This window comes from Nerophis ophidion, linkage group LG26 (genome assembly GCF_033978795.1).
Source record: "Nerophis ophidion isolate RoL-2023_Sa linkage group LG26, RoL_Noph_v1.0, whole genome shotgun sequence".
Classification (NCBI taxonomy): domain Eukaryota; kingdom Metazoa; phylum Chordata; class Actinopteri; order Syngnathiformes; family Syngnathidae; genus Nerophis; species Nerophis ophidion.
The window spans coordinates 20,861,082-20,888,286 of NC_084636.1; positions in this window are offsets into that span (position 1 = coordinate 20,861,082).

Consider the following 27,205-nt stretch of genomic DNA (forward strand, 5'->3'; position numbering starts at 1 on the left):
GAGTTTTGAAGCATTTTAAGGGGGTCAAATTACAGCTCAAAGAGGCAGAAATAGCATTTTAGGCGAAAATTTTGCTTTGAAAGGGTTTTGCAAAATTTCTGTTGATTTTAGGTATAGGAGTTTCTGATGGGGAATTTAGGTCTAGGTCAGTTCTACATAGAGGATTTTGTTTCATGTCTCTACGACATTCCTACCGGAAGTTACAAGCAATCCATTTTTTGTCTTTTCCTAGGGGGCGCTAGAGCGCAATTTTGATTTTTCTGGTTCGGCTCCCTAATATGTTGGGAAGAAACTCCTCACCGACGCGTGTGTCAAATTTGGTGTGCTTTGAGGCATGGTCAGTGGGTCAAAATAGAGCGCATATGCGAGTATCGGTGCGGAAGAAAGAAAGAATAATAATAATAATAATAATAATAAAACGCAGCAGATTCAATAGGGTCCTTGCATGGCAAAGGACATGGATGTCCTTTGCCATTGCAGGGCGGACCCTAATAAGAAACGTTACAGATTCAATAGGGTCCTTGCATGGCAAAGGACATGGATGTCCTTTGCCATTGCAGGGCGGACCCTAATTAAAGCTGCAAGCAGCGTTGGTCGGGTCCGCCGTTGGCCGCCGCCGCCGCCGCCGTGTCCCGAGTCCCGATCTTAGTCAGACCTACATAGACGTTTTTATTTCATCACTCTACGACATTCCTAACAGAATTTACAAGCAGTTTTATCAGTTTATTTTCCTAGGGGGCGCTAGAGCACAATTTTAATTTTTGGGGTTTGCTTTTTTTATTGGATGGCAATTTTCACCAGTCCTGATGTGTGTGTAAAATTTGGTGAGTTTTGAAGCATGTTAAGGGGGTCAAATTACAGATCTGCGTTTCTGGATGTTGTTGATAAATGGCTTTCACTTGGCATTGTATAGCTTTAACTTGCACTTTGAAGCATTTTAAGGGGGTCAAATATCAGTTCAAAGAGGCAAAAAAGGCATTTTTTGCAAAAAATTTGTTTTGAAGGGGTTTTTGTCAACTTCCTGTTGATTTTAGGTATAGAAGTGTTTAACGGAAATGTAGGTCTAAGTCAGACCTACATAGAGGTTTTTGTTTCATGTCCCTACGACATTCCTAACGGAAGTTACAAGCAGTCTGTTTTTTGTCTCTTCCTAGGTGGCGCTAGCGCGCAATTTTCATTTTTGGTATTTGGTTGCTTAATAAGTTGGTCTGCCGCTCCATACCGATGTGTGTGTCAATTTTGGTGAGTTTTGAAGCATGTTAAGGGGGTCAAATTAGGGTGCGAAAGTGCGAGCGCGCCTTGGGTTGCTGCCCCCGAGCCCCACGGCAGGAGAAGCCTTGGTGACACTATTTAATGCATTGTGAAAGTAATGCAGTTGTTGTATTGAAGTGAAAATATCAAGCTTCCTGTTGATTTTTGCCAAAGTATGTTAATTATTCAAATGTAGGTCTAAGTCAGACCTACATAGTGGTTTTTGTTTCATGTCTCTACGACATTCCTACCGGAAGTTACAAGCAGTTTTGTATTTGTTTCTTCCTAGGAGCAGTTTGTCTGTGTTGTATTCCTAGGGGGCGCTAGAGCACAATTTTGAGTTTTGGGGTTTGGTTTTTTCATTAGCTCGCAATTGTTGCCAGTCCTGATGTGTGTGCCAAGTTTGGTGTGTTTTGAAGCATTTTAAGGGGGTCAAAGTACAGCTCAAAGAGGCAAAAACGAAATTTTTTACGAAAATTTGCGCAGGGGTTCTTTGAAGGCGCGTAAAATCAAACCCTTAAAACTTATCACAATTTTGTCCGACCACTTTTTTTAAAAGGGTTCAATCTCTCCCCTGTGCGAGTTTGAAGCCGAAACGACAAACGCACTGGGAGGAGTTTCGATTTGAAAAAGGTGACGGGTTTTCACGAAAACTTTTATTTTGAAGGGGTAATTGCCAACTTCCTGTTGATTTTTTCTGCTAGCTGTCAATTATTAAAATGTAGGTCTAAGTAAGACCTACATAGAAGTTTTTGTTTCATGTCTTTCCGACATTCCTACCGGAAGTTACAAGCAGTTTTGTCTGTGTTTTCTTCCTAGAAGCAGTTTTTTCTGTGTTTCATTCCAAAAATTCTGTAGAGCGCAATTTTGAGTTTTAGAAATTTTTTTTTTCATTAGATCACAATTTCTGCCAGTCCTGATGTGTCTGCCAAGTTTGGTGAGTTTTGAAGCATTTTAAGGGGGTCAAATTACAGCTCAAAGAGGCAAAAATAGCATTTTTGGCGAAAATTTTGCTTTGAAAGGGTTTTGCAAAATTTCTGTTGATTTTAGGTATAGGAGTTTCTGATGGGGAATTTAGGTCTCGGTCAGTTCTACATAGAGGATTTTGTTTCATGTCTCTACGACATTCCTACCGGAAGTTACAAGCAATCCATTTTTTGTCTTTTCCTAGGGGGCGCTAGAGCGCAATTTTGATTTTTCTGGTTCGGCTCCCTAATATGTTGGGAAGAAACTCCTCACCGACGCGTGTGTCAAATTTGGTGTGCTTTGAGGCATGGTCAGTGGGTCAAAATACAGCGCATAGGCGAGTATCGGTGCGGAAGAAAGAAAGAATAATAATAAGAATTAAAGCTGCAAGCAGCATTGGTCGGGTCCGCCGTTGGCCGCCGCCGCCGTGTCCCGAGTCCCGATCTTAGTCAGACCTCCATAGAAGTTTTTGTTTCATCACTCTACGACATTCCTAACAGAATTTACAAGCAGTTTTATCAGTTTATTTTCCTAGGGGGCGCTAGAGCACAATTTTCATTTTTGGGGTTTGGTTTTTTTATTGGATGGCAATTTTCACCAGTCCTGATGTGTGTGTAAAATTTGGTGAGTTTTGAAGCATGTTAAGGGGGTCAAATTACAGATTTGCGTTTCTGGATGTTGTTGATAAATGGCTTTCACTTGGCATTGTATAGCTTTAACTTGCACTTTGAAGCATTTGAAGGGGGTCAAATATCAGTTCAAAGAGGCAAAAAAAGGCATTTTTTGCAAAAATGTTGTTTTGAAGGGGTTTTTGTCAACTTCCTGTTGATTTTAGGTATAGAAGTATTTTATGAAATGTAGGTCTAAGTCAGACCTACATAGAGGTTTTTGTTTCATGTCTCTACGACATTCCTAACGGAAGTTACAAGCAGTCTGTTTTTTGTCCCTTCCTAGGGGGCGCTAGCGCGCAATTTTCATTTTTGGGGTTTGGTTGCTTAATAAGTTGGTCTGCCGCTCCATACCGACATGTGTGTCAAATTTGGGGAGTTTTGAAGCATGTTAAGGGGGTCAAATTACAGATTGGCGTTTCTGGATGTTGTTGGTAAATGGTTTTCGCTTGGCATAGTATAGCTTTAACTTGCACTTTGAAGCATTTTAAGGGGGCCAAATATCAGTTCAAAGAGGCAAAAAATGCATTTTTTGCAAATATTTTGTTTTGAAGGGGTTTTTGCCAACTTCCTGTTGATTTTAGGTATAGAAGTATTTTATGAAATGTAGGTCTAAGTCAGACCTACATAGAGGTTTTTGTTTCATGTCTCTACGACATTCCTAACGGAAGTTAAAAGCAGTTTTTTCGGGGTTTTTTCCTAGGGGGCGCTGGAGCGCAATTTTGACTTTTGGGGTTTGCTTTTTTATTAGATGTCAATTTTCGGCAGTCCTGATGTGTGTGTAAAATTTGGTGAGTTTTGAATTATGTTAAGGGGGTGAAATTACAGATCAGGGATTCTGGATGTTGTTGATAAATGGCTTTCGGTCTGCATAACAGAGCTTTAACTTGCACTCTGACGCATTGTAAGGGGGTCAAATTATAGCTCAAAGAGGCAAAAAATACATTTTTTAGGAAAATTTGCACAGGGGTTTTTTGAAGGCGCGTAAAATCCAAACCGGAGCAGTAATCAAAACTCCTTCGACAACTTTTAATCAGAAGGGTTCAAACTCTCTCCTGTGCGAGTTTGAAGCCAAAACGACAAACGGGCTCAGAGGAGATAATGTTTGAAAAAAGGCGACGGGAGTTTACAAAACTTTTATTTTGAAGGGGTAATTTTTAACTTCCTGTTGATTTTTCTGCGGGATTTCAAATATTGAAATGTAGGTCTAAGTGAGACCTACATAGTGGTTTTTGTTTCATGTCTGTCCGACATTCCTACTGGAAGTTACAAGCAGTTTTGTCTGTTTTCTCTTCCTCGGAGCAGTTTTTTCTGTGTTTTATTCAAAAATTGCGCTACAGCGCAATTTTGAGTTTTATTATTTTTTATTTTCATTAGATCGCAATTTCTGCCAGTCCTGAGGTGTGTGCCAAGTTTGGTGAGTTTTGAAGCATTTTAAGGGGGTCAACTTACAGCTCAAAGAGGCAAAAATAGCATTTTTTGCGAAAATTTTGCTTTGGAGGCGTTTTTGCCAACTTCCTGTTGATTTTAGGTATAGAACATTTTTATTGGAAATGTTCATCCAAGTCAGACCTACATATAGGTTTTTGTTTCAAGTCTCTACGACATTCCTAATGGAAGTTACAAGCAGTCCGTTTTTTGTTTCTTCCTAGGGGGCGCTAGCGCGCAATTTTGATTTTTAGTGCTCGGTTTTTTTATTAGATGGCAATTTTCGCAGATCCTGATGTGTGTGTCAAATATGGTGAGTTTTGAAGCATGTTAAGTGGGTCAAATTTCAGCTGGAAACGGCGGCGGAATAATAAAGAATAATAATAAAACGCAGCAGATTCAATAGGGTCCTTGCATGGCAAAGGACATGGATGTCCTTTGCCATTGCAGGGCGGACCCTAATAAGAAACGTTACAGATTCAATAGGGTCCTTGCATGGCAAAGGACATGGATGTCCTTTGCCATTGCAGGGCGGACCCTAATAATAAGAAACGTTACAGATTCAATAGGGTCCTTGCCTTAGCAAAGGACATGGATGTCCTTTGCTGGCAGGGCGGACCCTAATAATAATTAAAGCTGCAAGCAGCGTTGGTCGGGTCCGCCGTTGGCCGCCGCCGCCGTGTCCCGGGTCCCGATCTTAGTCAAACCAACATAGAGGTTTTTATTTCATGTCTCTACGACATTTCTAACAGAAGTTACATGCAGTTTTGTCTGGGTTTTTTCCTAGGGGGCGCTAAGCGCAATTTAGATTTTTGGGGTTTGGTTTTTTATTAGATGGCAGTTTTTGCCAGTCCATATATGTGTGTAAAATTTGGTGAGTTTTGAAGCATGTTAAGGGGGTGAAATTACAGATCGACAATTCTGGATGTTGTTGATAAATGGCTTTTGCTTGGCATAGTAGGGTTTTAACTTGCACTTTGAAGCATTTTAAGTAGGTCAAATTACAGTTTAAAGAGGCAAAAAAGACATTTTTTAGGAAACTTTGCGCAGGGGTTTTTTGAAGGCGCGTAAAATCCAAACCGGAGAACTTATCAAAAATTTGTTCGACCAATTTTTTAAAAAGGGTTCAATCTCTCTCCTGTGCGAGTTTGAAGCTGAAACGACAAACGCACTGGGACGAGTTTCGATTTGAAAAAGGTGACGGGTTTTCACAAAACTTTTATTTTGAAGGGGCAATTTTTAACTTCCTGTTGATTTTTGCCGAAGGATGTCGATTATCGAAATGTAGGTCTAAGTCAGACCTACCTAGAAGTTTTTGTTTCATGTCTTTCCGACATTCCTACCGGAAGTTACAAGCAGTTTTGTCTGTGTTTTCTTCCTGGAAGCAGTTTTTTCTGTGTTTTATTAAAAAATTGCGCTACAGCGCAATTTTGAGTTTTTTTTTTTTTTTTTTTCATTAGATTGCAATTTCTGCCAGTCCTGATGTGTGTGCCAAGTTTGGTGAGTTTTGAAGCATGTTAAGGGGGTCAAATTGCAGCTCAAAGAGGCAAAAATAGCATTTTTTGCTAAAATTTTGCTTTGAATGAGTTTTTGCAACATTTCTGTTGATTTTGGGTATAGACATTTTTTATTGGAAATGTAGATCTCAGTCAGACCTACACAGAGGTTTTTGTTTCATGTCTCTACGACATTCCTAACGGAAGTTACAAGCAGTCTGTTTTTTGTTTCTTTTTAGGGGGCGCTAGAGCGCAATTTTCATTTTTGGGGTTTGGTTGCTTAATATGTTGTGGAGTCACGGTAGACCGACGTGTGTGTCAACTTTGGTGAGTTTTGAAGCATGTTAAGGTGGTGATGTTGGTGCGCGACGGTGCGGAATAAAGAAAGAAAGAAAGAAAGAAAGAATAATAATAATTAAAGCTGCAAGCAGCGTTGGTCGGGTCCGCCGTTGGCCGCCGCCGCCGCCGCCGTGTCCCGAGTCCCGATCTTAGTCAGACCTACATAGAAGTTTTTATTTCATCACTCTACGACATTCCTAACAGAATTTACAAGCAGTTTTGTAATTTTTTTTTCCTAGGGGGAGCTAGAGCACAATTTTCATTTTTGGGATTTGTTTTTTTATTGGATGGCAATTTTCACCAGTCCTGATGTGTGTGTAAAATTTGGTGAGTTTTGAAGCATGTTAAGGGGGTCAAATTATAGATTTGCGTTTCTGGATGTTGTTGATAAATGGCTTTCGCTTGGCATTGTATAGCTTTAACTTGCACTTTGAAGCATTTTAAGGGGGTCAAATTTCAGTTCAAAGAGGCAAAAAAGGCATTTTTTGCAAAAAATTTGTTTTAAAGGGGTTTTTGCCAACTTCCTGTTGATTTTAGGTATAGAAGTGTTTATTGGAAATGTAGGTCTAAGTCAGACCTACACAGAGGTTTTTGTTTCATGTCTCTACGACATTCCTAACGGAAGTTACAAGCAGTCTGTTTTTTGTCTCTTCCTAGGGGGCGCTAGCTTGCAATTTTAATTTTTGGGGTTTGATTGCTTAATAAGTTGGTCTGCCGCTCCATACCGATGTGTGTGTCAATTTTGGTGAGTTTTGAAGCAAGTTAAGGGGGTCAAATTAGGGTGCGAAGGTGCGAGCGCGCCTTGGGTTGCTGTCCCCGAGCCCCACGGCAGGAGAAGCCTTGCTGCCACTATTTAATGCATTGTGAAAGTAATGCAGTTGTTGTATTGAAGTGAAAATATCAAGCTCCCTGTTGATTTTTGCCAAAGTATGTTAGTTATTCAAATGTAGGTCTAAGTCAGACCTACATAGTGTTTTTTGTTTCATGTCTCTACGACATTCCTACCGGAAGGTACAAGCAGTTTTGTCTTTGTTTTCTTCCTAGGAGTAGTTTGTCTGTGTTGTATTCCTAGGGGGCGCTAGAGCACAATTTTGAGTTTTGGGGTTTAGTTTTTTCATCAGCTCGCAATTGTTGCCAGTCCTGATGTGTGTGCCAAGTTTGGTGAGTTTTGAAGCATTTTAAGGGGGTCAAATTACAGCTCAAAGAGGCAAAAATGAAATTTTTTAGGAAACTTTGCGCAGGGGATCTTTGAAGGCGCGTAAAATCAAAACCTTAAAACTTATCACAACTTTGATCTATACTTTTAATCAGAAGGGTTCAAACTCTCTCCTGTGCGAGTTTGAAGCCGAAACGACAAACGCACTGGGAGGAGTATCGATTTGAAAAAGGTGACGGGTTTTTACAAAAACTTTTATTTTGAAGGGGTAATTGTCAACTTCCTGTTGATTATTTCTGCTAGCTGTCAATTATTAAAATGTAGGTCTAAGTGAGACCTACATAGAAGTTTTCGTTTCATGTCCTTCCGGCATTCCTACCCGAAGTTACAAGCAGTTTTGTCTGTGGTTTCTTCCTGGAAGCAGTTTTTTCTGTGTTTTATTGAAAAATTGCGCTAAAGAACAATTTTGAGTTTTTTTTTTTTTTTTTTTCATTAGATTGCAATTTCTGCCAGTCCTGATGTGTGTGCCAAGTTTGGTGAGTTTTGAAGTATTTTAAGGGGGTCAAATTGCAGCTCAAAGAGGCAAAAATTTCATTTTTTGTGAAAATTTGGCTTTGAATGGGTTTTTGAAAATTTTTTGTTGATTTTGGCCCCAGAAGATACAATTATGGAATTTAGGTCTAAGTAAGACCTACACAGAGGTTTTTGTTTCATGTCTCTACGACATTCCTAACGGAAGTTACAAGCAGTCTGTTTTTTGTTTCCTTTTAGGGGGCGCTAGAGCGCAATTTTCATTTTTGGGGTTTGGTTGCTTAATATGTTGTGGTGTCACGGTAGACCGACGTGTGTGTCAAGTTTGGTGAGTTTTGAAGCATGTTAAGGGGGTGATGTTGGGGCGCGACGGTGCGGAATAAAGAAAGAAAGAATAATAATAATAATAATTAAAGCTGCAAGCAGCGTTGGTCGGGTCCGCCGTTGGCCGCCGCCGCCGTGTCCCGGGTCCCGATCTTAGTCAAACCAACATAGAGGTTTTTATTTCATGTCTCTACGACATTTCTAACAGAAGTTACATGCAGTTTTTTCTGGGTTTTTTCCTAGGGGGCGCTAAGCGCAATTTAGATTTTTGGGGTTTGGTTTTTTATTAGATGGCAGTTTTTGCCAGTCCTGATATGTGTGTAAAATTTGGTGAGTTTTGAAGCATGTTAAGGGGGTGAAATTACAGATCGGCGATTCTGGATGTTGTTGATAAATGGTTTTCGGTCTGCATAACAGAGCTTTAACTTGCACTTTGAAGCATTTTAAGTGGGTCAAATTACAGCTCAAAGAGGCAAAAACGTCATTTTTTAGGAAAATTTGCGCAGGGGTTTTTTGAAGGCGCGTAAAATCAAAACCTTAAAACTTATCAAAACTTTGATCTATACTTTTAATCAGAAGTGTCCAAACTCTCCCCTGTGCGAGTTTGAAGCCGAAACGACAAACGGGCTCAGAGGAGATAACTTTTGAAGAAAGGTGACGGGTTTTCACAAAACTTTTATTTTGAAGGGGCAATTTTTAACTTCCTGTTGATTTTTGCCGAAGGATGTCAATTATCGAAATGTAGGTCTAAGTCAGACCTACCTAGAAGTTTTTGTTTCATGTCTTTCCGGCATTCCTACCGGAAGTTACAAGCAGTTTTGTCTGTGTTTTCTACCTGGAAGCAGTTTTTTCTGTATTTTATTGAAAAATTGCGCTAGAGCGCAATTTTGAGTTTTTTTTTTTTTTTTTTCCATTAGATTGCAATTTCTGCCAGTCCTGATGTGTCTGCCAAGTTTGGTGAGTTTTAAAGCATGTTAAGGGGGTCAAATTACAGCTCAAAGGGGCAAAAATAGCATTTTTTAGCGAAAATTTTGCTTTGAATGGGTTTTTGCCAAATTTCTGTTGATTTTAGGTATAGGCATTTCTAATGGGGAATCTAGGTCTAAGTCAGACCTACATAGAGGTTTTTGTTCCATGTCTTTACGACATTCCTAACGGAAGTTACAAGCAATCTGTTTTTTTTTTTTCGTAGGGGGCGCTAGCGCGCATTTTTCATTTTTGGGGTTTGGTTGCTTAATATGTGTTTTTGCCAAGCCTTACCGATGTGTGTGCCAAATTTGGTGAGTTTTGGAGCATGGTCAGTGGGTCAAATTAGGGTTCGAAGCTGCGGAATAATAATAATAATAATAATAATAATAATAATAATTAAAGCTGCAAGCAGCGTTGGTCGGGTCCGCCGTTGGCCGCCGCCGCCGTGTCCCGAGTCCCGATCTTAGTCAGACCTCCATAGAAGTTTTTGTTTCATCACTCTACGACATTCCTAACAGAATTTACAAGCAGTTTTATCAGTTTATTTTCCTAGGGGGCGCTAGAGCACAATTTTCATTTTTGGGGTTTGGTTTTTTTATTGGATGGCAATTTTCACCAGTCCTGATGTGTGTGTAAAATTTGGTGAGTTTTGAAGCATGTTAAGGGAGTCAAATTACAGATTTGCGTTTCTGGATGTTGTTGATAAATGGCTTTCACTTGGCATTGTATAGCTTTAACTTGCACTTTGAAGCATTTGAAGGGGGTCAAATATCAGTTCAAAGAGGCAAAAAAAGGCATTTTTTGCAAAAATGTTGTTTTGAAGGGGTTTTTGTCAACTTCCTGTTGATTTTAGGTATAGAAGTGTTTAACGGAAATGTAGATTTAAGTCAGACCTACATAGAGGTTTTTGTTTCATGTCTCTACGACATTCCTAACGGAAGTTACAAGCAGTCTGTTTTTTGTCCCTTCCTAGGGGGCGATAGCGCGCAATTTTCATTTTTGGGGTTTGGTTGCTTAATAAGTTGGTCTGCCGCTCCATACCGACGTGTGTGTCAAATTTGGGGAGTTTTGAAGCATGTTAAGGGGGTCAAATTACAGATTGGCGTTTCTGGATGTTGTTGGTAAATGGCTTTCGCTTGGCATAGTATAGCTTGAACTTGCACTTTGAAGCATTTTAAGGGGGCCAAATATCAGTTCAAAGAGGCAAAAAAGGCATTTTTTGCAAATATTTTGTTTTGAAGGGGTTTTTGCCAACTTCCTGTTGATTTTAGGTATAGAAGTATTTTATGAAATGTAGGTCTAAGTCAGACCTACATAGAGGTTTTTGTTTCATGTCTCTACGACATTCCTAACGGAAGTTACAAGCAGTTTTTTCGGGGTTTTTTCCTAGGGGGCGCTGGAGCGCAATTTTGATTTTTGGGGTTTGCTTTTTTATTAGATGGCAATTTTCGGCAGTCTTGATGTGTGTGTAAAATTTGGTGAGTTTTGAATTATGTTAAGGGGGTGAAATTACAGATCAGGGATTCTGGATGTTGTTGATAAATGGCTTTAGGTCTGCATAACAGAGCTTTAACTTGCACTCTGACGCATTTTAAGGGGGTCAAATTATAGCTCAAAGAGGCAAAAAATACATTTTTTAGGAAAATTTGCACAGGGGTTTTTTGAAGGCGCGTAAAATCCAAACCGGAGCAGTAATCAAAACTCCTTCGACAACTTTTAATCAGAAGGGTTCAAACTCTCTCCTGTGCGAGTTTGAAGCCAAAACGACAAACGGGCTCAGAGGAGATAATGTTTGAAAAAAGGCGACGGGTGTTTACAAAACTTTTATTTTGAAGGGGTAATTTTTAACTTCCTGTTGATTTTTCTGCGGGATTTCAAATATTAAAATGTAGGTCTAAGTGAGACCTACATAGTGGTTTTTGTTTCATGTCTGTCCGACATTCCTACTGGAAGTTACAAGCAGTTTTGTCTGTTTTCTCTTCCTAGGAGCAGTTTTTTCTGTGTTTTATTCAAAAATTGCGCTAGAGCGCAATTTTGAGTTTTATTATTTTTTATTTTCATTAGATCGCAATTTCTGCCAGTCCTGAGGGGTGTGCCAAGTTTGGTGAGTTTTGAAGCATTTTAAGGGGGTCAAATTACAGCTCAAAGAGGCAAAAATAGCATTTTTTGCGAAAATTTTGCTTTGAAGGCGTTTTTGCCAACTTCCTGTTGATTTTAGGTATAGAACATTTTTATTGGAAATGTTCATCTAAGTCAGACCTACATATAGGATTTTGTTTCAAGTCTCTACGACATTCCTGATGGAAGTTACAAGCAGTCCGTTTTTTGTTTCTTCCTAGGGGGCGCTAGCGCGCAATTTTGATTTTTAGTGCTCGGTTTTTTTATTAGATGGCAATTTTCGCAGATCCTGATGTGTGTGTCAAATATGGTGAGTTTTGAAGCATGTTAAGTGGGTCAAATTTCAGCTGGAAACGGCGGCGGAATAATAAAGAATAATAATAATAATAATAAAACGCTACAGATTCAATAGGGTCCTTGCATGGCAAAGGACATGGATGTCCTTTGCCATTGCAGGGCGGACCCTAATAATAAAGAAAGAATAAAACACACCAGATACAATAGGGTCCTTGCCATGGCAAAGGACAGAGTCCTTTGCTGGCAGTGCGGACCCTAATTAAAGCTGCAAGCAGCGTTGGTCGGGTCCGCCGTTGGCCGCCGCCGCCGCCGCCGTGTCCCGAGTCCCGATCTTAGTCAGACCTCCATAGAAGTTTTTGTTTCATCACTCTACGACATTCCTAACAGAATTTACAAGCAGTTTTATCAGTTTATTTTCCTAGGGGGCGCTAGAGCACAATTTTCATTTTTGGGGTTTGGTTTTTTTATTGGATGGCAATTTTTACCAGTCCTGATGTGTGTGTAAAATTTGGTGAGTTTTGAAGCATGTTAAGGGGGTCAAATTACAGATTTGCGTTTCTGGATGTTGTTGATAAATGGCTTTCACTTGGCATTGTATAGCTTTAACTTGCACTTTGAAGCATTTGAAGGGGGTCAAATATCAGTTCAAAGAGGCAAAAAAAGGCATTTTTTGCAAAAATGTTGTTTTGAAGGGTTTTTTGTCAACTTCCTGTTGATTTTAGGTATAGAAGTGTTTAACGGAAATGTAGATTTAAGTCAGACCTACATAGAGGTTTTTGTTTCATGTCTCTACGACATTCCTAACGGAAGTTACAAGCAGTCTGTTTTTTGTCCCTTCCTAGGGGGCGATAGCGCGCAATTTTCATTTTTGGGGTTTGGTTGCTTAATAAGTTGGTCTGCCGCTCCATACCGACGTGTGTGTCAAATTTGGGGAGTTTTGAAGCATGTTAAGGGGGTCAAATTACAGATTGGCGTTTCTGGATGTTGTTGGTAAATGGTTTTCGCTTGGCATAGTATAGCTTTAACTTGCACTTTGAAGCATTTTAAGGGGGCCAAATATCAGTTCAAAGAGGCAAAAAAGGCATTTTTTGCAAATATTTTGTTTTGAAGGTGTTTTTGCCAACTTCCTGTTGATTTTAGGTATAGAAGTATTTTATGAAATGTAGGTCTAAGTCAGACCTACATAGAGGTTTTTGTTTCATGTCTCTACGACATTCCTAACGGAAGTTACAAGCAGTTTTTTCGGGTTTTTTTCCTAGGGGGCGCTGGAGCGCAATTTTGATTTTTGGGGTTTGCTTTTTTTATTAGATGGCAATTTTCGGCAGTCCTGATGTGTGTGTAAAATTTGGTGAGTTTTGAATTATGTTAAGGGGGTGAAATTACAGATCAAGGATTCTGGATGTTGTTGATAAATGGCTTTCGGTCTGCATAACAGAGCTTTAACTTGCACTCTGACGCATTTTAAGGGGGTCAAATTATAGCTCAAAGAGGCAAAAAATACATTTTTTAGGAAAATTTGCACAGGGGTTTTTTGAAGGCGCGTAAAATCCAAACCGGAGCAGTAATCAAAACTCCTTCGACAACTTTTAATCAGAAGGGTTCAAACTCTCTCCTGTGCGAGTTTGAAGCCAAAACGACAAACGGGCTCAGAGGAGATAATGTTTGAAAAAAGGCGACGGGTGTTTACAAAACTTTTATTTTGAAGGGGTAATTTTTAACTTCCTGTTGATTTTTCTGCGGGATTTCAAATATTAAAATGTAGGTCTAAGTGAGACCTACATAGTGGTTTTTGTTTCATGTCTGTCCGACATTCCTACTGGAAGTTACAATCAGTTTTGTCTGTTTCCCTTCCTAGGAGCAGTTTTTTCTGTGTTTTATTCAAAAATTGCGCTAGAGCGCAATTTTGAGTTTTATTATTTTTTATTTTCATTAGATCGCAATTTCTGCCAGTCCTGAGGTGTGTGCCAAGTTTGGTGAGTTTTGAAGCATTTTAAGGGGGTCAAATTACAGCTCAAAGAGGCAAAAATAGCATTTTTTGCGAAAATTTTGCTTTGAAGGCGTTTTTGCCAACTTCCTGTTGATTTTAGGTACAGAACATTTTTATTGGAAATGTTCATCTAAGTCAGACCTACATATAGGTTTTTGTTTCAAGTCTCTACGACATTCCTAATGGAAGTTACAAGCAGTCCGTTTTTTGTTTCTTCCTAGGGGGCGCTAGCGCGCAATTTTGATTTTTAGTGCTCGGTTTTTTTATTAGATGGCAATTTTCGCAGATCCTGATGTGTGTGTCAAATATGGTGAGTTTTGAAGCATGTTAAGTGGGTCAAATTTCAGCTGGAAACGGCGGCGGAATAATAAAGAATAATAATAATTAAAGCTGCAAGCAGCGTTGGTCGGGTCCGCCGTTGGCCGCCGCCGCTGTGTCCCGAGTCCCGATCTTAGTCAGACCAACATAGAAGTTTTTGTTTCATCAGTCTACGACATTCCTAACAGAATTTACAAGCAGTTTTATCAGTTTATTTTCCTAGGGGGCGCTAGAGCACAATTTTCATTTTTGGGGTTTGGTTTTTTTATTGGATGGCAATTTTCACCAGTCCTGATGTGTGTGTAAAATTTGGTGAGTTTTGAAGCATGTTAAGGGGGTCAAATTATAGATTTGCGTTTCTGGATGTTGTTGATAAATGGCTTTCGCTTGGCATTGTATAGCTTTAACTTGCACTTTGAAGCATTTTAAGGGGGTCAAATTTCAGTTCAAAGAGGCAAAAAAGGCATATTTTGCGAAAATTTTGTTTTGAAGGGGTTTTTGCCAACTTCCTGTTGATTTTAGGTACAGAAGTGTTTATTGGAAATGTAGGTCTAAGTCAGACCTACACAGAGGTTTTTGTTTCATGTCTCTACGACATTCCTAACGGAAGTTACAAGCAGTCTGTTTTTTGTCTCTTCCTAGGGGGCGCTAGCGCGCAATTTTAGTTATTGGGGTTTGGTTGCTTAATAAGTTGGTCTGCCGCTCCATACCGATGTGTGTGTCAATTTTGGTGAGTTTTGAAGCATGTTAAGGGGGTCAAATTAGGGTGCGAATGTGCGAGCGCGCCTTGGGTTGCTGTCCCCGAGCCCCACGGCAGGAGAAGCCTTGGTGACACTATTTAATGCATTGTGAAAGTAATGCAGTTGTTGTATTGAAGTGAAAATACCAAGCTTCCTGTTGATTTTTGCCAAAGTATGTTAATTATTCAAATGTAGGTCTAGGTCAGACCTACATAGTGGTTTTTGTTTCATGTCTCTACGACATTCCTACCGGAAGTTACAAGCAGGTTTGTCTTTGTTTTCTTCCTAGGAGTAGTTTGTCTGTGTTGTATTCCTAGGGGGCGCTAGAGCACAATTTTGAGTTTTGGGGTTTGGTTTTTTCACTAGGTCGCAATTGTTGCCAGTCCTGATGTGTGTGCCAAGTTTGGTGTGTTTGGAAGCATTTTAAGGGGGTCAAATTACAGCTCAAATAGGCAAAAATGACATTTTTTCGGAAAATTTGCGCAGGGGTTCTTTGAAGGCGCATAAAATCAAAACCATAAAACTTATCACAACTTTGTCCGACCACTTTTTTTAAAAGGGTCCAATCTCTCTCCTGTGCGAGTTTGAAGCCGAAACGACAAACGCACTGGGAGGAGTTTCGATTTGAAAAAGGTGACGGGTTTTTACAAAACTTTTATTTTGAAGGGGTAATTGCCAACTTCCTGTTGATTATTTCTGCTAGCTGTCAATTACTAAAATGTAGGTCTTAATGAGACCTACATAGAAGTTTTTGTTTCATGTCTTTCCGGCATTCCTACCCGAAGTTACAAGCAGTTTTGTCTGTGGTTTCTTCCTGGAAGCAGTTTTTTCTGTGTTTTATTGAAAAATTGCGCTAGAGCACAATTTTGAGATTTTTTTTTTTTTTTTTTCATTAGATCACAATTTCTGCCAGTCCTGATGTGTGTGCCAAGTTTGGTGAGTTTTGAAGCATTTTAAGGGGGTCAAATAGCAGCTCAAAGAGGCAAAAATAGCGTTTTTTGGCGAAAATTTTGCTTTGAAAGGGTTTTGCAAAATTTCTGTTGATTTTAGGTATAGGAGTTTCTGATGGGGAATTTAGGTCTAAGTCAGACCTACATAGAGGATTTTGTTTCATGTCTCTACGACATTCCTACCGGAAGTTACAAGCAGTCTGTTTTTTTTTTTTCGTAGGGGGCGCTAGCGCGCATTTTTCATTTTTGGGGTTTGGTTGCTTAATACGTGTTTTTGCCGAGCCTTACCGATGTGTGTGCCAAATTTGGTGAGTTTTGAAGCATGGTCAGTGGGTCAAATTAGGGTTCAAAGCTGCGGAAGAATAATAATAATTAAAGCTGCAAGCAGCGTTGGTCGGGTCCGCCGTTGGCCGCCGCCGCCGTGTCCCGAGTCCCGATCTTAGTCAGACCAACATAGAGGTCTTTGTTTCATGTCTCTACGACATTCCTAACAGAAGTTACAAGCAGTTTTGTCTGGAAAAAGGTGACGGCTTTTTACAAAATTTTTATTTTGAAGGGGTAATTGCCAACTTCCTGTTGATTTTAACTGAAAGATGCCACCTATTAAAATGTAGGTCTAAGTGAGACATACATAGAGGTTTTTGTTTCATGTCAGTCCGACATTCCTACCAGAAGTTACAAGCAGTTTTATCCGTTTCCTCTTCCTAGGAGCAGTTTTTCTGTGTTTTTTTCAAAAATTGCAATAGAGCGCAATTTTGAGTTTTAAGGTTTGGTTTTTTCACTAGATCGCAATTTCTGCCAGTCCTGATGTGTGTGCCAAGTTTGGTGAGTTTTGAAGCATTTTAAGGGGGTCAAATTGCAGCTCAAAGAGGCAAAAATAGCATTTTTTTGCGAAAATTTTGCTTTGAATGAGTATTTGCAAGATTTCTGTTGATTTTGGGTATAGACATTTTTTATTGGAAATGTAGGTCTTAGTCAGACCTACACAGAGGTTTTTGTTTCATGTCTCTACGACATTCCTGACGGAAGTTACAAGCGGTTTGTTTTTGTTTTTTGCTAGGGGGCGCTAGCGCGCAATTTTAATTTTAGGGGTTTGGTTGCTTAATATGTTGGGGAGGGACACCGTACCGACGTGTGTGTCAACTTTGGTGAGTTTTGAAGCATGTTAAGGGGGTCAAATTAGGGTATTGTCTGTGTTGTATTCCTAGGGGGCGCTAGAGCACAATTTTGAGTTTTGGGGTTTGGTTTTTTCACTAGATCGCAATTTTTGCCAGTCCTGATGTGTGTGCCAAGTTTGGTGAGTTTTGAAGCATTTTAAGGGGGTCAAATTACAGCTCAAAGAGGTAAAAATGATATTTTTTTGGAAAATTTGCGCAGGGGTTCTTTGAAGGCGCGTAAAATCAAAACCTTAGAACTTATCACAACTTTGTCCGACCACTTTTTTTAAAAGGGTTCAATCTCTCTCCTGTGCGAGTTTGAAGCCGAAACGACAAACGCACTGGGAGGAGTTTCGATTTGAAAAAGGTGACGGGTTTTTACAAAACTTTTATTTTGAAGGGGTAATTGCCAACTTCCTGTTGATTATTTCTGCTAGCTGTCAATTACTAAAATGTAGGTCTTAATGAGACCTACATAGAAGTTTTTGTTTCATGTCTTTCCGGCATTCCTACCCGAAGTTACAAGCAGTTTTGTCTGTGGTTTCTTCCTGGAAGCAGTTTTTTCTGTGTTTTATTGAAAAATTGCGCTAGAGCACAATTTTGAGATTTTTTTTTTTTTTTTTTCATTAGATCACAATTTCTGCCAGTCCTGATGTGTGTTCCAAGTTTGGTGAGTTTTGAAGCATTTTAAGGCGGTCAAATTGCAGCTCAAAGAGGCAAAAATAGCGTTTTTTGGCGAAAATTTTGCTTTGAAAGGGTTTTGCAAAATTTCTGTTGATTTTAGGTATAGGAGTTTCTGATGGGGAATTTAGGTCTAGGTCAGTTCTACATAGAGGATTTTGTTTCATGTCTCTACGACATTCCTACCGGAAGTTACAAGCATTTTTTTTTTTTTTTTTCGTAGGGGGCGCTAGCGCGCATTTTTCATTTTTGGGGTTTGGTTGCTTAATATGTGTTTTTGCCAAGCCTTACCGATGTGTGTGCCAAATTTGGTGAGTTTTGAAGCATGGTCAGTGGGTCAAATTAGAGTTCGAAGCTGCGGAAGAATAATAATAATAATAATAATAATAATAAGAAACGTTACAGATTCAATAGGGTCCTTGCCTTAGCAAAGGACATGGATGTCCTTTGCTGGCAGGGCGGACCCTAATAATAATAAGAAACGTTACAGATTCAATAGGGTCCTTGCATGGCAAAGGACATGGATGTCCTTTGCCATTGCAGGGCGGACCCTAATAAGAAACGTTACAGATTCAATAGGGTCCTTGCCTTAGCAAAGGACATGGATGTCCTTTGCTGGCAGGGCGGACCCTAATAATAATAAAACGCTACAGATTCAATAGGGTCCTTGCATGGCAAAGGACATGGATGTCCTTTGCCATTGCAGGGCGGACCCTAATAATAAACGCAGCAGATTCAATAGGGTCCTTGCATGGCAAAGGACATGGATGTCCTTTGCCATTGCAGGGCGGACCCTAATAATAAACGCAGCAGATTCAATAGGGTCCTTGCATGGCAAAGGACATGGATGTCCTTTGCCATTGCAGGGCGGACCCTAATAATAATAATAAAACGCAGCAGATTCAATAGGGTCCTTGCCATGGCAAAGGACATGGATGTCCTTTGCCATTGCAGGGCGGACCCTAATAAAGCTGCAAGCAGCGTTGGTCGGGTCCGCCGTTGGCCGCCGCCGCCGCCGCCGTGTCCCGAGTCCCGATCTTAGTCAGACCAACATAGAGGTCTTTGTTTCATGTCTCTACGACATTCCTAACAGAAGTTACAAGCAGTTTTGTCTGGAAAAAGGTGACGGATTTTTACAAAACTTTTATTTTGAAGGGGTAATTGCCAACTTCCTGTTGATTTTAACTGAAAGATGCCACCTATCAAAATGTAGGTCTAAGTGAGACCTACACAGAGGTTTTTGTTTCATGTCTGTCCGACGTTCCTACCAGAAGTTACAAGCAGTTTTATCCGTTTCCTCTTCCTAGGAGCAGTTTTTCTGTGTTTTTTTCAAAAATTGCAATAGAGCGCAATTTTGAGTTTTGAGGTTTGGTTTTTTCACTAGATCGCAATTTCTGCCAGTCCTGATGTGTGTGCCAAGTTTGGTGAGTTTTGAAGCATTTTAAGGGGGTCAAATTAAAGCTCAAAGAGGCAAAAATAGCGTTTTTTGCGAAAATGTTGCTTTGAATGAGTTTTTGCAAAATTTCTGTTGATTTTGGGTATAGACCTTTTTAATTGGAAATGTAGGTCTTAGTCAGACCTACACAGAGGTTTTTGTTTCATGTCTCTACGACATTCCTAACGGAAGTTACAAGCAGTCTGTTTTTTGTCTCTTCCTATGGGGCGCTAGCTTGCAATTTTAATTTTTGGGGTTTGGTTGCTTAATAAGTTGGTCTGCCGCTCCATACCGATGTGTGTGTCAATTTTGGTGAGTTTTGAAGCATGTTAAGGGGGTCAAATTAGGGTGCGAAGGTGCGAGCGCGCCTTGGGTTGCTGTCCCCGAGCCCCACGGCAGGAGAAGCCTTGGTGACACTATTTAATGCATTGTGAAAGTAATGCAGTTGTTGTATTGAAGTGAAAATATCAAGCTTCCTGTTGATTTTTGCCAAAGTATGTTAATTATTCAAATGTAGGTCTAAGTCAGACCTACATAGTGGTTTTTGTTTCATGTCTCTACGACATTCCTACCGGAAGTTACAAGCAGTTTTGTCTTTGTTTTCTTCCTAGGAGTAGTTTGTCTGTGTTGTATTCCTAGGGGGCGCTAGAGCACAATTTTGAGTTTTGGGGTTTGGTTTTTTCACTAGGTCGCAATTGTTGCCAGTCCTGATGTGTGTGCCAAGTTTGGTGAGTTTGGAAGCATTTTAAGGGGGTCAAATTACAGCTCAAAGAGGCAAAAATGACATTTTTTCGGAAAATTTGCGCAGGGGATCTTTGAACGCGCGTAAAATCTAAACCGGAAAACTTATCACAATTTTGTCCGACCACTTTTTTTAAAAGGGTTCAATCTCTCTCCTGTGCGAGTTTGAAGCCGAAACGACAAACGCACTGGGAGGAGTTTCGATTTGAAAAAGGTGACGGGTTTTCACGAAAACTTTTATTTTGAAGGGGTAATTGCCAACTTCCTGTTGATTTTTTCTGCTAGCTGTCAATTATTAAAATGTAGGTCTAAGTAAGACCTACATAGAAGTTTTTGTTTCATGTCTTTCCGACATTCCTACCGGAAGTTACAAGCAGTTTTGTCTGTGTTTTCTTCCTAGAAGCAGTTTTTTCTGTGTTTCATTCCAAAAATTTTGTAGAGCGCAATTTTGAGTTTTAGAAATTTTTTTTTTCATTAGATCACAATTTCTGCCAGTCCTGATGTGTGTGCCAAGTTTGGTGAGTTTTGAAGCATTTTAAGGGGGTCAAATTACAGCTCAAAGAGGCAAAAATAGCATTTTTGGCGAAAATTTTGCTTTGAAAGGGTTTTGCAAAATTTCTGTTGATTTTAGGTATAGGAGTTTCTGATGGGGAATTTAGGTCTCGGTCAGTTCTACATAGGGGATTTTGTTTCATGTCTCTACGACATTCCTACCGGAAGTTACAAGCAATCCATTTTTTGTCTTTTCCTAGGGGGCGCTAGAGCGCAATTTTGATTTTTCTGGTTCGGCTCCCTAATATGTTGGGAAGAAACTCCTCACCGACGCGTGTGTCAAATTTGGTGTGCTTTGAGGCATGGTCAGTGGGTCAAAATACAGCGCATAGGCGAGTATCGGTGCGGAATAAAGAAAGAATAATAATAATTAAAGCTGCAAGCAGCGTTGGTCGGGTCCGCCGTTGGCCGCCGCCGCCGCCGCCGTGTCCCGAGTCCCGATCTTAATCAGACCTCCATAGAAGTTTTTGTTTCATCACTCTATGACATTCCTAACAGAATTTACAAGCAGTTTTGTCAGTTATTTTTCCTAGGGGGAGCTAGAGCACAATTTTCATTTTTGGGGTTTGTTTTTTTATTGGATGGCAATTTTCACCAGTCCTGATGTGTGTGTAAAATTTGGTGAGTTTTGAAGCATGTTAAGGGGGTCAAATTACAGATTGGTGTTTCTGGATGTTGTTGATAAATGGCTTTCGCTTGGCATAGTATAGCTTTAACTGGCACTTTGAAACATTTTAAGGGGGTCAAATATCAGTTCAAAGAGGCAAAAAAGGCATTTTTTGCAAATATTTTGTTTTGAAGGGGTTTTTGTCAACTTCCTGTTGATTTTAGGTATAGAAGTGTTTAATGGAAATGTAGGTCTAAGTCAGACCTACATAGAGGTTTTTGTTTCATGTCCCTACGACATTCCTAACGGAAGTTACAAGCAGTTTTGTCTGGAAAAAGGTGACGGCTTTTTACAAAACTTTTATTTTGAAGGGGTAATTGCCAACTTCCTGTTGATTTTAACTGAAAGATGCCAATTATCAAAGTGTAGGTCCAAGTGAGACCTACATTGAGGTTTTCGTTTCATGTCTGTCCGACATTCCTACCAGAAGTTACAAGCAGTTTGATCTGTTTCCTCTTCCTAGGAGCAGTTTTTTCTGTGTTTTATTCAAAAATTGCAATAGAGCGCAATTTTGAGTTTAAAGGTTTGTTTTTTTCACTAGATCGCAATGTTTGCCAGTCCTGATGTGTGTGGCAAGTTTGGTGAGTTTTGAAGCATTTTAAGGGGGTCAAATTTCAGTTCAAAGAGGCAGAAATTGACTTTTTTGCGAAAATTTTGTTTTGAAGGGGTTTTTGCCAACTTCCTGTTGATTTTTGCTATAGAAGTGCTTCATTGGAAATGTAGGTCTAAGTCTGATCTACATAGAGGTTTTTGTTCCATGTCTCTACGACATTCCCAACGGAAGTTACAAGCAGTCTGTTTTTTGTCTCTTCCTAGGGGGCGCTAGCGCGCAATTTTAATTTTTGGGGTTTGGTTACCTAATAAGTTGGTCTGCCGCTCCATACCGATGTGTGTGTCAAATTTGGTGAATTTTGAAGCATGTTAAGGGGGTCAAATTAGGGTATTGTTTGTGTTGTATTCCTAGGGGGCGCTAGAGTACAATTTTGAGTTTTTGGGTTTGGTTTTTTCATTAACTCGCAATTGTTGCCAGTCCTGATGTGTGTGCCAAGTTTGGTGAGTTTTGAAGCATTTTAAGTGGGTCAAATTACAGCTCAAAGAGGCAAAAATGAAAATTTTTATGCAAATTTGCGCAGGGGTTCTTTGAAGGCGCGTAAAATCAAAACCTGAGAACTTATCAAAACTTTGATCTATACTTTTAATCAGAAGGGTTCAAACTCTCTCCTGTGCGAGTTTGAAGCCGAAACGACCAACGCACTGGGAGAAGTGTCGATTTGAAAAAGGTGACGGGTTTTTACAAAACTTTTATTTTGAAGGGGTAATTGCCAACTTCCTGTTTATTTTCTCTGCTAGCTGTCAATTATTAAAATGTAGGTCTAAGTGAGACCTACATAGAAGTTTTTGTTTCATGTCTTTCCGACATTCCTACCGGAAGTTACAAGCAGTTTTGTCCGTGGTTTCTTCCCGGAAGCAGTTTTTTCTGTGTTTTATTGAAAAATTGCGCTAGAGCACAATTTTGAGTTTTATTTTATTTTTTTTTCATTAGATTGCAATTTCTGCAAGTCCTGATGTGTCTGCCAAGTTTGGTGAGTTTTGAAGCATTTTAAGGGGGTCAAATTACAGCTCAAAGAGGCAAAAATAGCATTTTTTTGCGAAAATTTTGCTTTGAATGGGTTTTTGCAATATTTCTGTTGATTTTTGCCCCAGAACATACTATTATGAAATGTAGGTCTAAGTCAGATTTACATAGAGGTTTTTGTTTCATGTCTCTACGACATTCCTAACGGAAGTTACAAGCAGTCTGTTTTTTTTTTTTCATAGGGGGCGCTAGCGCGCAATTTTGTATTTTGGGGTTTGGTTGCTTAATATGTGTTTTTGCCAAGCCTTACCGATGTGTGTTTAAAATTTGGTGAGTTTTGGAGCATGGTCAGTGGGTCAAATTAGGGTTCGAAGCTGCGGAATAATAATAATAATAATAATAAAACGCAGCAGATTCAATAGGGTCCTTGCATGGCAAAGGACATGGATGTCCTTTGCCATTGCAGGGCGGACCCTAATAATTAAAGCTGCAAGCAGCGTTGGTCGGGTCCGCCGTTGGCCGCCGCCGCCGTGTCCCGGGTCATAGAGGTTTTTATTTCATGTCTCTACGACATTTCTAACAGAAGTTACATGCAGTTTTGTCTGGGTTTTTTCCTAGGGGGCGCTAAGCGCAATTTAGATTTTTGGGGTTTGGTTTTTTATTAGATGGCAGTTTTTGCCAGTCCTGATATGTGTGTAAAATTTGGTGAGTTTTGAAGCATGTTAAGGGGGTGAAATTACAGATCGGCGATTCTGGATGTTGTTGATAAATGGCTTTCGGTCTGCATAACAGAGCTTTAACTAGCACTTTGAAGCATTTTAAGTGGGTCAAATTACAGCTCAAAGAGGCAAAAACGTCATTTTTTAGGAAAAGTTGCGCAGGGGTTTTTTGAAGGCGCGTAAAATCCAAACCGGAGCAGTAATCAAAACTTTGATCTATACTTTTAATCAGAAGTGTCCAAACTCTCTCCTGTGCGAGTTTGAAGCCGAAACGACAAACGGGCTCAGAGGAGATAACTTTTGAAGAAAGGTGACGGGTTTTCACAAAACTTTTATTTTGAAGGGGCAATTTTTAACTTCCTGTTGATTTTTGCCGAAGGATGTCAATTATCGAAATGTAGGTCTAAGTCAGACCTACCTAGAAGTTTTTGTTTCATGTCTTTCCGGCATTCCTACCGGAAGTTACAAGCAGTTTTGTCTGTGTTTTCTTCCTGGAAGCAGTTTTTTCTGTGTTTTATTGAAAAATTGCGCTAGAGCGCAATTTTGAGTTTTATTATTTTTTTTTTTCATTAGATCGCAATTTCTGCCAGTCCTGATGTGTGTGCCAAGTTTGGTGAGTTTTGAAGCATTTTAAGGGGGTCAAATTGCAGCTCAAAGAGGCAAAAATAGCATTTTTTGCGAAAATTTTGCTTTGAATGAGTTTTTGGAAAATTTCTGTTGATTTTGGGTATAGGCATTTCTGATGGGGAATCTAGGTCTAAGTCAGACCTACATAGAGGTTTTCGTTCCATGTCTTTACGACATTCCTAATGGAAGTTGCAAGCAGTCTGTTTTTTTTTTTTCGTAGGGGGCGCTAGCGCGCATTTTTCATTTTTGGGGTTTGGTTTTTTTATTAGATGGCAATTTTCGCCAGTTCCGATGAGTGTGTGAAATTTGGTGAGTTTTGAGGCATGGTCAGTGGGTCAAATTAAGGTTCAAAGAGGCGGCGGAATAATAATAATAATAAAGAAAGAATAAAACGTTACAGATTCAATAGGGTCCTTGCCTTAGCAAAGGACATGGATGTCCTTTGCTGGCAGGGCGGACCCTAATAAAACGCAGCAGATTCAATAGGGTCCTTGCCATGGCAAAGGACAGAGTCCTTTGCCATTGGCAGGGCGGACCCTAATAAAACGCAGCAGATTCAATAGGGTCCTTGCATGGCAAAGGACATGGATGTCCTTTGCCATTGCAGGGCGGACCCTAATAAAACGCTACAGATTCAATAGGGTCCTTGCATGGCAAAGGACATGGATGTCCTTTGCCATTGCAGGGCGGACCCTAAAAATAGGTTTTAATGGCCTCATACTGGTCACACTCAAAATGACAGTTTTTGAAACATAACTCCAAAAACACACATGCAAAATGTCTAATAATGCCTGAAATAATGCATCTTTGGGAGTTCTACTCGAAACATATGCTTTTTTAAATCTTGCAAATGAAAAAAGTAGTTTTTTTTACTCAATTTGAATATAATGTTCTTAGAATCATGAGATAATTTGAAAAAAGCATTACAATTGTATTCAAACATAACTTCTAAACAACACATGAAAATGGCTAATAATGCCTAGAGATATATGTATTTTTGTTAGTTGTACTAGAAAAATGATCTTTTGTAAGGTTTGCAAAGACACAAGTTAGATTTGTTTTTCAATATAACAGTGTAACTGTCATAATAAATATGAAAGGTTTATAATCATAACTCCAAAACCAGACGTGAAATTTGTCTAAAAAAGCCTGTAATATTGAATTTATGTGAGTTTTAGCAGAATCAGGTATTTTGGAAAGAATCACAAATACAAAAATTAGGTTTTACTGTCCTCATATTGGTCACACTCAAAATGTCAGTTTTGAAACCTAACTCCAAAAATACACATGCAAAATGGCTAATAATGCCTACCGATATGTATTTTGGTTAGTTGTACTCGAAAAATTATCTTTTGTAAAGTTTGCAAAGACACAAGTTTTTTTTTTTTTATTCAATATAACATTATAACTGTCATACTAAATATGAAAGGTTTATAATCATAACTCCAAAACTAAACACGATTTGTTTCTAAAAAAAAAAAAAAGCCTATAATATTGAATGTATGTGAGTTTTACCAGATTCAGGTATTTTGGAAAGGTTCACAAATACAAAAATTAGGTTTTACTGGCCTCATATTGGTGATACTCAAAATGACCGTTTTTGAAACATAACTCCAAAAGTAGAAATCTAAAATGTCTAATAATGCCTAAAGAAATGCATCTTTTAGAGTTTTCCTGAAAAAAAAACATTAGGTAGGGTTGGCAAAAACAAAAAATATTTTTTTACTCAATTTGACAGTAATGTACTTAGAATCCTGAGATAATGCGAAAAAAGCAATAAAAAATGTATTCCAACATAATTCCTAATCCAAATATGCAAAATGTCTAGAAATGCCTGTGATATTGAATACATGTGAGTTTTACTATAGTACAGTTGTTTTTCTATGGTTTGCAAATACAAAATTTAGGTTTTACTCAATATGACTCTATACTGTAACACTCAATATGACAGTTATTTAAACATAACTCCTACACCACACATGAAAAATGGCTAATAATGCCTGAAATAATGCATCTTTGGGAGTTTTACTCGGAACATATGATTTTTTAAATCTTGCAAATGCAAAAAGTAGTTTTTACTCAATATGACTATAATGTTCTTAGAATCCTGAGATAATGCGAAACAGGAATACAAAAGTTTTCAAACATAACTTTTAAACAACACATGCAAAACGGCTAATAATTCCTAGAGATATGTATCTTTGTTAGTTGTAGTAGAAAAATGATCTTTTGTAAGGTTCACTGGGAAAACAAAATCCTATTTGTATGGTTAGTTTACTCTAAATTTCTACTATAATTTTTCAATTTTTTCAAATAGGTTATAAATCTGTAGAATTGAAGACATTATCTGTAAATTAAAAAAACGCCTGTTATTTTAAGTAATATGCCAGTAATGACAAACTATGTATATTCCTATTTTTTTTTTACAGAAAAATACCAAATTATTTATAAATATTATTTTCTGTTTTCTTAAATTACTTTCAATTTCATGTAAAATTACAGTAATTAACTTTAATTAAATATTTAGCTTGTTATAAAAAAGTATTTGTTCATACTAACAATCTAACAGTTTTATATGTAATTTTAAGGTAAATCAAATTTTTCCAATATTTATGTGTATTTTCACATTCAAGTCGAAAAATATATGTAGCCTCTTATAAAAGCCTCAAACTTTAATATGACGTACATGAAATACTCCAAGAGATTCTTAATCAACAGTCAACAGCCGTACAGATCATACTGACGGTGGCCGTACAAACAACTTTAACAATGTTACACATTTTTAGTTTTATTTATTTATTTATTTATTTTTTATTTTTCCCTTGGCCTCAGTCTGCACCCCCTCTCCAAGGCCCAGGCTAAGACCGATTTTTTTATTTCATTTTAATCTTCTATTCTCTTTTTTTGTAAGGGGCGCTGGAAGCCGGCAGACCCGTAAGCGATCCTGTTCTGTCTCCCTGTAATGTTTGTCTGATCTTGAATCGGATTGTGCTGAAAATTGTAATTTTCCTGAAGGAACTCTCCTGACGGAATGAATAAAGTACTATCTAATCTAATCTAATCTAAATATGCGCCACACTGTGGAGCCACATCAATCAAGACTGACAAACACATTTCAGGAGAACATCGTCACCGTAACACAACATTAACACAACAGAAACAATTCCTAGAATTCCATATGTTACAATATACACCCCCACCACCTAACCCCGCCCAGCTCAACCAACGCACGGAGGGGGGCGGTGATGTTTTGGGGCACGGGGTTGGGTGGTAGCGGGATTGTAGCCCGGAAGAGTCAGCGCTGCTTGGGCTTCTGGGTATTTGTTATGTTGTGTTTATGTTTTATTACAGTGATGATGTTTTCCTGAAATGTGTTTATCATTCTTGTTCAATGTGGGTTCACAGTGTGGTGCATATTTGTAACAGTGTTAAAGTTGTTTGTACAGCCACCGTCAGTGTGACCTGTGTGGCTGTTGACCAAGTATATCTTGCAGTCACTTTTCAAATGAACG